A 9066-nucleotide genomic window follows, 5' to 3' on the forward strand; every position below is an offset into this window, starting at 1 on the left:
AAGCAGGATGGAACAAAACAGCAAAAAGAAGAAGAAGAAGACCCGTCTTACTGAAAACATCAAGCTGGCCAAGGAAGACTGATAAACTAACTTCAAAGGCGATGGTAACTACATAAACTGTAGACTACTGAATGCCAGGCATGATGCTAGGGGCTTTTAGTCAACATCTCCTGTGGTCCTCAAAAGCACTCTAGAAAAGGTTTTATTACACATCCCCTCTGGACATGTGAAGTCATAGAGACCCTCCTACCCTCCCTCCCTGCCTTTCTTCCTTCTCACTTTCTTTCCTTCAAAAATAGTTGTTGAGACTCTACAGCATACCAATGGATTCAGAGGTGAGTGAGGAAATAAGATCTCTGTTTAAATGGACATATATTTTAGTAGAAGACAACAATTAAATACATGAATGAAAAGATACATGAATACGTAAAGTAAGAATATTAGATGGCGATAAATTCAATGCAGAGATCTAAAGTAGAGCGATATTGAGGGAACTTTTTGGGGTAACGGAAATACTCTACATCCTGATTGTGATGGTGACAGTTTCACAACTGAATGTGTTTTTCGGAATTCATAGAATGGTATACCTTGTAAAGGGTAACTCTTACTGGACATAAATTATACCTCAAAAAACCTGACATTTAAGAAAATAGGGTCCTAATTAGCCAGGTATGGTGGTGCATGCCTGTGGTCTCAGCTACCTGGGAGGCTGAGGCAGGAGGATCTTTTGCACCCTGGATGCAGAGCTTGCAGTGAGCCAAGATCATGCCACTGCACTCCAGCTTGGGTGACAGAATGAGACCCTGCCTCAAAAAAAAAAAGAAATAGGGTCCTAAAATACAAGTGACTGAATGCTACTTTAGATTGGGTAACAAGGTCCTCACCGAGGAGGTAGTAATTAAGCTGAGATTGAATGCAAGAAAGAAGATGAAGGGAAGATTTATCACAAAAAAAGGAAACAGTGATTGCAAAATCCCTATAGTGGGAACAAGCTTGGCATGCTCAAGTTAAGACAGGATGGGTGAGGTTTAGGAAGTAGACAAGACCCAGAGCATGGGAAATGGCAGGCAGCTTGGAATCCAGGATCAAGTGATTGATGTTGTTTTTGGTGCTACAGGAAAACTTGAGGGGTTTTTAGGCAGGGAAGTTACAAGGTCTGATTTCTACTTTTAAAACAGCATCCAGGTTGCCTTACAGAGATGACTTCTAGGTAGCAAAAGAGAAAGGGAGGAGATAAGAAGCTATTATAACAGTCTAAGCAAGAGATGGTGGTGTCATGGACTGGGGTGGTAGCATAGAGATGGAAAGAGGCAGACCAATCAGTGGTATTGTTTAGTTAGGGTAACAAGTAAATCCCAATCCCAGTGGCTTAACCGAGTAGAATTTTGTTTGGTGTTCCTGACTGGTGCAATCCCCTCTACCTGGTCACACAGAAAATGAGGCTTTTTCTGTCTTTTGGTTCCACTCTCCTCAAAGTCTCAAAAGTCCTCATTCAGGCATCAGATCGCAAATGAGCAAACGCCTCACGGGCCTGGACAGAAAGTGTTATACTTCACGTTAACTCACATCCTACTAGCTAGAATCTAGCCACTTGACTGCACAAAATGGCAAAGGGCAGGGAAATAGAGCCTGTGACTGTGCCCAGGAAAAAGAGAACCTCTGTGGTAATCTTCCAACAATCTCTGCTACCATTTTGTCTTTGAAGGTAGAGACCACAGGACATGGAAGTGGATTGGATGAGATTGGTGAGAGAAATCAAGAACGAAACCTAGGATTTCTCTCACTCGTGCTTCTTGGTAACAGAGGTGAAAGATCTAGGAGATGTGCTTGATTTCTCTCCTTCCCTTCATCCTACCTGTTGTACTGAAAGAAGGGATGATGAGTGGAAGAAGATGCAAAGATCTTGCCCATAGCAATTGAGCAGGACATCAAGGCAGAAAGGAAGTTGTCTCTAAAGGCAGGCTGTTTCCGATGACACAAATTATTTCTTTGAAGAAGGATGCACTCGGCCTACCTAACTATATCTAATACTTCATGGACAAAGCCACTAGCCCTGGTGGCAGCTACTCTTGCCAGCGTTATCAGTACCAAAGATCCTAAGATCAAACATTTTCCTGGTAGATTTTTCCCTTCACTGTGCCAGAGGATGTGGAATGACAATGGACATAGCATTACATTTAACTAAACCCCTTTCCAAAACTTCCAAGTGAATAATCAAATCAACTTGAGAATATTCCAAATAGGAAAGTGTGAACTCTTTGAGATGATATTTTATTAATCTTTATATCCCTACCTACTATATACAGCATAATGCTCAACATAAACAATGCCCTCAGTAAACATTTGCAAAAAATTAAATATCTATTTAGACGCTAAGATATAGACCTCAAGTACACTGGAGTTATCCAAAAGTTGTCTGGGCACAGTGACTCATGCCTGTAATCTCAGCACTTTCGGAGGCTGAGGCGGGAGGATCACTTGATCCCAGGAATTTAAGACCAGCCTGGCCAACATGGCAAAACTCCATCGTTACAGAAAATACAAAAATGAGCCTGGGGAGGTTGAGACTGCCATGAGCCATAATCACACTCCAGCCTGGATGACAGAGTGAGACCATGTCTCAAAAAATTAAAATTTAAATTTAAAAAGTAACCTTCTGTTCCATGTAACCTAGCACAAATCTATGAATTATTACTTGGCTTTCATCCTATAATGACTAATCTGTTTTTCTTTGGAAAGACAATAGTTCCTTTTAACCACGTACTTGGTTAAAAACACAATACTCCAGTTTCTTAGGAACTTGTAAAATCCTAATACTCTTGTTCTCACAGTGTTTTATTTTATTTTATTTTATTTTATTTTATTTTTGAGACAAAATCTCACTCTGTCACTCAGGCTGGAGTGCAGTGACATGATCTCGGCTCACTGTAGCCTCTGCCTACATGATGGAAAGGAAAAGTTTATTTTCAAAAATTATATTACCATCTTAGGCCAGGTGTGGTGGCTCATGCCTGTAATCCCAGCACCTGGGAGGCCGAGGAGGGTGGATCACTTGAGGTCAGGAGTTCAAGACCAGCCTGGCCAACATGGTGAAACCCCGTCTCTACTAAAAATACAAAAATTAGCTGAGTGTGGTGGTGAGCATCTGTAATCCCAGCTACTCCAGAGGCTGAGGCAGGAGAATCCCTTGAACCCAGGAGGCAGAGGGTGCAGTGAGCCGAGATCGTGCCATTGCACTCCAGCCTGGGTGACAAGAGCAAAACTCTGTTTCAAAAAAATATATATATATATTACCATCTTCTTGCTTGCTTTTTTTCTTTTTTTTTTTTTTTAGTTTTTTAATTTTTTTTTTTAATTCCAGCCTGGGTGACAGAGCAAGACTCAAATAAAAAAAATAAACTCAAATAAAAAAATAAAAATAAATAAGCAAATATTCTTTAACAGTCTCATTGCTGTGTCAATTAGGCCAAGACCTTTAAATATATGTACATATATGTCTCAAAAATAAAAAATAAATATATGTATATGAATTATAACTTTTCTTATTCATTACACAAATGATGCATGTTCATTACACAAATGATATATATTTATTAGACAAAAATTCATTTAATACAAAAAAAAAAAAGAAGAAATTAGAAAGCTCCCAATCATCAAAGCATAACTCCACCATGCAGAGATATTTGGCATTTGTGTGTATATCTTTCTGGACTTTCCCTTTACATATATTTACACATATATTTTTCTTTATTTGTTGTTTTTAATTTTTTTCATTTGTTTTTGAGAGACAGAGACAGAGTCTTGCTGTCTTACTCTGTTGTCTAAGCTGGAGTGCCGTGACGCCATCATAGCTCACTGTAGCTCGACATCCCAAGCTCAAGCAATCTTCCTGCCTCAGCCTCTCAAATAGTTAGGCACACACCACCATGCCCAGCTAATTAAAAAAATTTTTTTTTGTAAAGACAGGGTCTCAATATGTTGCCCAGACTGGCCTTGAACTTCTAGGCTCAAGATGTACCTTTTATCACATAGGATCACTCTAAACGTAATGTTTTAGAACCCATCTTGTAAAAATATTTAAAAGTGAAATTTTAAGTGAGCATATTTTAAATTTGTTTTCAAATATATGTGCTTGATTCTTTGCTCCGGGCTTCATAGGTCATAGAAATTTTTCCTGAAAGCCAATGGAAGTAAGACTTACTCTGTAGGCCTCAGTTTAAGGATGAGCCAAAGTTTTAAGGATTTCAGGTTACGAAGGTGTGATGATGTGCACCTATAGTTCCAGCCACTCAGGAGGCTGAGGCAGGAGAATCACTTGAGCACAGAAGTTGGAGGTCAGCCTGGGCAACATAGCAAGACCTCACTTCTCAAATAATAAATAAATAAATAAGGGCAGCATAGCAGTGATTTACAACAGATAGAATTTGAGCCAGCTGATCTCTTGGTTTCTAACACTGAGTTCGGTGATTCCCTGACTAGTTAGAGAAGACAAGAGGCAAGGAAAGAAGACATGTTTTCAAGACTTAGAGGCACAGGAAGCAGTCTGATTGGAATAAATGCATATGGGGGGGGGCGGGTACTGGTCAATAAATTTGGAGAGGCAAATCATAGATCGAGGAGCTGTGTGTTATTAGGAGTTTGGGAGGTGAGCAGAGGAAGAATATTAAATCCATTAATCACTGTCTTCTTTTCCTCATTCTTATTTCCTCCTCTTCGTATTTCTCCTTCTTGTCTTAGTTTTTGCATCTGAATGTCCTTAGACTGCTAACCTTTTAAACTTACCCTTTGTTTTAATACCTATATTAGCTCACTTCTTCCTACAAATCAGGATAGATTGTTATGCTAGCAGTAATAAATGACCCCAAAATCTCAATAACGTAAAATAACAAAAGTTTATAGTTCATTCATGTTATATAAAATCCAGGGATCAATTAGGAATCAGGGTGAAAGAGCAACTGTCATCACAAATGTTTCCCGCCATGCCAGAAGGAAAGAGTTCTGGAGCATTAGCAATCAAATTCTCACTCTAAGATGACATACATAATTTTTGCTCACATCTCATTAGCCAAAAATAATCACATGGTTCCACCAAACCACAGAGGGACACACATACAATGCTATCATGTTTGCTGGAATTTGATGAGCTGGAAATATTTAGTGAAGATTACTAACAACTGTCACACTGCATTAACAATTGGAAGTCCGACATCAATTTTGGATCTCTTTCTGACATCTGTTCACCCATAAACTTGAAAGTGCATTATTCCATTCGGTGTTGTACATAGGCTCATATTCACTGTCTCAAAGCTTTTTGATATACAATAATTAAATAGGCTGGGCATGGTGTCTGATGCCTATAATCCCAGCACTTTGGGAGGCCGAGGTGGGCAGATCACTGGAGGTCAGGAGTTCGAGACCAGCCTGGCCAACATGGAGAAACCCCATCTTTACTAAAAATACAAAATTAGCCGGGCATGGTGGCGCATGCCTGTAATCCCAGCTACTCGGGAGGCTGAGGCAGAACTGCTTGAACCTGGGAGGTGGAGGTTGCAGTGAGCCAAGATTGTGATTGCACTCCAGCCTGGGCAACATGAGCGAAACTCTGTCTCAAAAAAATAAATAAATAAATATTTCACTTTTCCAAAGATTTCCCATTGTTCTAGTTAGGCTCTGTCCTGCTCACTGACCCTGTAAAAGTTTGCACTGATTATTGAATGAACGAGTACAATGCCACATGTTTCATTTCTTTAAGTATGTTCTATGTCACATATAAGAATTTCTCTCCAATCATTTTAAGTCACACTCAAGGGGAATGGGTTTTTCTTCATTTATTGCTTTTATTCCTATCCTAGTCCATGTGGAGATTCTGGGATGGGTGGGGCATTCCTGTATTGCAATTTTATGTCCTTATTGGCAGTGTTAAAAATGTCCTGTATTGACATATTTTGTGATTCACGGAGCTCCACCCTTTGCTAATCTCATCTTCGTTTTTTTCCTGCTCTTTCCAAGATTGCAACATATGCTTAATAAAGGATACAATTTATATTTTAATTTTCATACAGTATATCAAAGAATTGCATTTTTGCACATCTTGCCATTCAAATCCAGTCTTAAGTATAATCAGACATGTTGTCTTAGAACCTGTTTTCCTTCTCTCTTTCTTTTTCTCCTGTCTATATTCACCTGACACTTCTCCATCCCTTTTCCCTGTCAGCTGAGACTCAGCATGTCAAAAGGATATAAAATATTTCCTCTTAACTGCTAATAGATGTTTAAAATTCTACTTTAGCGTCTCTCTTGCTGTTTTTTTTCTTTCGAGACAGCATATTGCTCTGTTGCCCAGGCTATAGTGTAGTGATATGATCATAGTTCACTGAAGCCTCCAGCTCCTAGGCTCAAGTGATCCTCCTGCCTCAGCCTCCTGAATAGCTGGGACTGCAAGCACACACCACCACACTGGCTAGTGTCTCATTTTTTCAGTTAACTTTGTGCAATAGTGACATCATTAACTATCGTGGCAGCTTAAGAGATCTTAAGCTTGTTCAGTGCAGCCCTATCCCAATTCAGATATGGAGTTCTCTCCACCATGCCTTTAGGTATCTAATAGCTGCTTAGGCTTATGGGCATTGGAACATTGTAGAAAAGCAACCAAAACAGGAACTCCTCTACAAAAAGCAGTCTTGCTGGGTTTTCAGCTAGTGGTGATATGTGCGAAAGGAGCCACTGCACATCTTGACCTAGAGATAGTGGAAGGGGAGGGCATTCCTCTGCGAAGGCAAAATACTTGACTGGTTAAGTCTTCCAGAACCTTGAAAGGAACTTTTTTTTTTTTCTTTTTTTAAAATGGAGTCTGGCTCTGGCACCCAGGCTGGAGTGCAGTGGCGCGATCTTGGCTCACTGTAACTTCCGCCTCCCGGGTTCAAGCGATTCTCCTGCCTCAGCCTCCTGAGTAGCTGGGATTACAGAAGCAAGCCACCACACCCAGTTAATTTTTGTATTTTTAGTAGAGACGGGGTTTCACCATATTGATCTGGCTGGTCTCGAACTCCTGACCTTGTGATCCTCCTGCCTCGACCTCCCAAAGTGTTGGAATTACAGGCATGAGACACTGCATCCGGCCTGAAAGGAACTTTTATCAGTGTATCTTCTCTCAGCTCCTCATGAGGCTTATCCTGGGTGGTGTGTGCTGGAGGCTGGGCAGAGGGTGCTTCTTAGACAACTTCCAAGGTAAGTTCATAGGCAACATTTCCTTTGCTACTCTCTCTTTTCTTCTCTCTTGTCCTCAGGATTACCCTCTGCATCTTTTCCATATGAAAACCCCATTTCCTCTTTCCTTTATTGAATGCCCCTCAAAATCAGAACTTACATCATTAGGCGTTATTCTCTATTTCCTTGATGATATGGAGGATGAGATTTTCAGACACTATGCAGAGGTAAGGGGAAATATTTATATTCTGCATGAGAGTTGGGAGAGGGGAGAAAGAAATCCTCCACCCCCAGATTGGGTTAATTCATCAAAGCAACTCATTAAATTTTCGTGTTAAAAGAAGTTGAACATTCACACTTCGCTCTACTTGGAGCTTCATTAAAATGCAAATGAACACAGAAGGGTATCTGTTCTTAGTAATCTGGCCTAACTAAAGATTAATTGCAAACCCTTTCCTGAGAGTAATTTTTGATAAATGAGAACTAGGGGGAAATTAGGTGCTTGAGAGAGATGCAGAAAGGGCACAGCTGGAGGATGTGACAAGCAAAGAATTGGAAAGACTATGGGAAGGTTTTGCTGTAGCACTGCACAACTAAAGTTATATTTACTTCCTAAACCACAAACTGAAAATACGCATATAATTATACTTTCCAAAGAAATATCATGGTTTATTCCTTCCAACTATCTATGAATCTTGCTCTCAGTAACCATGCCTGTCTTCTCCATAGTCACACCCACCTTGTCTAAACTATACCTTTCTCTTTTGCAACAAACTTAAATTCACTAAACCTATCTGTGAACTTGGATACAATTCCCTCATCTTTCATGTGCCACCAGCCCAAAATAAAGATTTTCAATGCTAGTAACTTTATGTATACCTCAGTGAGCATCCAATAAATTCTGTACTCTCAGCCTGCATCTCCTTAACTGCTCTTTTGAGAAGAGATGAGACCAGAACACACCTGAGATGTTCAAAGCAAAGATGTCTAAGGGATTCAAAGCTAACTTCAAACCAGAGCATGTCTAGCAAGTTGGCTTTTTCAAAGAACTCCAACATCATTGGAGGGACTAAGAAAGCTTGGGAGAAATGAATGAGGTAATAGGAGTGAATGGGAAGCAATTTGAGACCAAAAGTAGAGAATCTAAGTAGCAAAAAAATGACCAATTTTGTAAAAAAATCAAAAGTTGCCAATAAATGGCTATCAATGAACAATAGGAAATGCCATTAGCATCAGTGGTAGTGGGAGTATTATCAGATATGTTACCCAAGGATTCTACACAAAGGAAGAGGAAAGTTTGGGATATTTGAAGACATGATGACTTTACTGTAATAATTATTATCTATTACCTTGATCGTCTTCTTCAAAGTTAGAGTGGTCTACCCACCTTTCTCCCAACACTTCAAGAATTTGTGGCCTGGGAAAACTGTGTTATAATAGGACATCCCAAAGCTGCTGGAACATCCTGACGCTCTGAAATTGAAATACTTTTCTGGGAGCTGATACATTTATTTAGCTGCTGACCATAACAAACCAAAGACTGCAACAGACCCCACCCTGGAAGAAAAGCAGACCGAGAGTAAAGAAGTCATATATCACTGGAGAAAAATTAGGATTCTCCAAGCTGTGCATACTTTTTGTTTTAAATTTTTTCCACAGGCTTGACAATGTTTAGAAAAGCCAGTCCAACATTACCAATAAAAGATTAGTGTTTAACCCCATATCCCATGATTGACACTGCAAATAAGACATTTAGGATTTATCTTGAAATTCCTACTGAAGTTTGACTTTCTTTTAATCACTGCTAAATCTGCATCAAGTTACACAAACTTTCTAACAGAAAAGTGTTTGTGACTAACA

The 9066-nt window shown here is 39.7% G+C and overlaps 1 long non-coding RNA gene across 1 annotated transcript in view; it reads right to left on the reverse strand.

Moving 5' to 3' along the window:
- Nucleotides 1-9066, reverse strand: part of LOC130541279 (uncharacterized) — a 43044-nt gene that overhangs the window by 11993 nt on the left and 21985 nt on the right. The gene's annotated exons all lie outside the window — the stretch shown is intronic.

The sequence above is a fragment of the Pan paniscus genome, chromosome 13 (genome assembly GCF_029289425.2).
Source record: "Pan paniscus chromosome 13, NHGRI_mPanPan1-v2.0_pri, whole genome shotgun sequence".
Classification (NCBI taxonomy): domain Eukaryota; kingdom Metazoa; phylum Chordata; class Mammalia; order Primates; family Hominidae; genus Pan; species Pan paniscus.